The sequence below is a fragment of the Schistocerca gregaria genome, chromosome 10, assembly GCF_023897955.1.
Source record: "Schistocerca gregaria isolate iqSchGreg1 chromosome 10, iqSchGreg1.2, whole genome shotgun sequence".
Taxonomy (NCBI): domain Eukaryota; kingdom Metazoa; phylum Arthropoda; class Insecta; order Orthoptera; family Acrididae; genus Schistocerca; species Schistocerca gregaria.
Window position 1 is genome coordinate 42834456 of NC_064929.1, and position 1980 is coordinate 42836435.

The 1980-nt window shown below is 49.2% G+C and overlaps 1 non-coding gene across 1 annotated transcript; it reads left to right on the forward strand.

Annotated features, from left to right (window-relative positions):
- The first annotated feature begins 1579 nt into the window (after nt 1-1579).
- Trnaa-ggc (transfer RNA alanine (anticodon GGC)) lies at nt 1580-1652 on the forward strand. Its single transcript has one exon. It is a non-coding gene; the product is annotated as a tRNA-Ala (tRNA).
- The last annotated feature ends 328 nt before the right edge of the window (nt 1653-1980 follow it).

Sequence of the window (1980 nt, forward strand, 5' to 3'; positions counted from 1 at the left end):
TGGGGCGTAGCTCAGTTGGTAGAGCGTTCGCTTGGCATGTGAAAGGTCCAGGGTTCAAGCCGCGGCGCCTCCATTTTTTGTGGTCAGTGCATGGTAAGTGTTGGTCGCGGCGAACCTAAAGGAACGCAAGATGTTGCAAAGCCAGCGTCACAGACTGATATGATGTATACTGACGTAAGGAGAGCAAGATGTAAGTGTGGGGACCGGCTGTTATCGAGGTGTCATCGAGTGCAGATCTGTCTTAGGTATCGCGGCTTAACCTCATTGAAGTCTAGATGGTGGACAACACCTTGGTCTTACTCAGAGCGGTGTCCGAATTCTATTTTCGACGTTATACGTGCCACTTTCATTGTGGCCAACTACGATTCGATACAGAATGCACGAAACCTGAAAGACACCCTAACGGATACATAGAGAGTAGTGTTTGTCTGCTGAATAATGGGAGTGCAAGGGTCTGTGTCGTCTATATGGCTGTATGTAGCACCATTAGTCTTCGGGGGGACGGGCGTAGCTCAGATGGTAGAGCGCTCGCTTAGTATGCGAGAGGTACTGGGATCAATACCCAGTGCCTCCAGAACTTTTAACACACCTACATGCGCACCTTGCCATGCAAGAGGAATAATTCACAACCAGCAGATGTGTCTAGGAAGATACAAGCGAATGATTAGCATCCACAATTGACAAGCTCGCTGTTATTAGTGCGCAGGAAGCACCCTCCTCCCACGCCTACACTTAATTTGGAAACAGTACAAGTGTTCCCGTAAGATTCTCAAGCCTATGTTGGAAAGATCTGCCTTGCGCCGAGTTCACGTAAATCCCACTGCACATTCCTATTCTTTGCGTGCAGTCAGCTGCTACTGGTGTTGCTAGTTGTGACTGCTGATAACAGATGCCGTAGCAATCAATTCATGGAGTGAGTTGTATGTTTTACGATAGTCTGTCTCTGACAAGCAAGCACAGGTGACATAGGTGCGAACACAGGAAGCTTGCAGACCCTCGCTGCCTGCAGACACCGAGCAGCCACACTAGGAGGGCGGCCTAAGCCGTAGGCGAAATGTGCTCATTCGCTTTGGCGCGACGTCGAACTATAAATAATGCTGTCACTAGCGTGAGCGTCGTGGAAAGTCGGAAAAGTCGGCTGCGAGGGTGAGTGCCAAGTTTGGGGAGCGTTTCGTAGTGTGCGCAGTGCAATGGAGACGCGGAAACTTGTTGTGGCCCAGTGTTTCGCAGTTGGACGACAAGATTGGTACACAGTAGTAAAGAGCGAGGCACTGAGTTGGCATGAATAATGGAGTGCACAATGGGGCTCGAGATGTGTTTGTTACCTCAGGTGCTGTATGATTGTCGACAAGGAGTGAAAAAGGAGCAATTTGTGACGGCTCTTTCAATTTAAGACGTTAAAAACAGACGGAATTTGCATTTGTAATACCAGAGCATCGAAACTACTTGGAACTTTTGTGTATATGAACGGGTCCGCGCCTTTGTACTCTGCTCCCTTCACCGCTACAAACCAACCAACCATCGTGTCCGTGCGCATCTGAGTCGCAAAGAATGGGGAATAGCGCAGTTTGGTCGTGCATGGGGTGTAGCTCAGTTGGTAGAGCGTTCGCTTGGCATGTGAAAGGTCCAGGGTTCAAGCCGCGGCGCCTCAATTTTTTGTGGTCAGTGCATGGTAAGTGTTGGTCGCGGCGAACCTAAAGGAACGCAAGATGTTGCAAAGCCAGCGTCACAGACTGATATGATGTATACTGACGTAAGGAGAGCAAGATGTAAGTGTGGGGACCGGCTGTTATCGAAGTGTCATCGAGTGCAGATCTGTCTTAGGTATCGCGGCTTAACCTCATTGAAGTCTAGAGGGTGGACAACACCTTGGTCTTACTCAGAACGGTGTCCGAATTCTATTTTCGACGTTATACGTGCCACTTTCATTGTGGCCAACTACGATTCGATACAGAATGCACGAAATCTGAAAGACTCCCT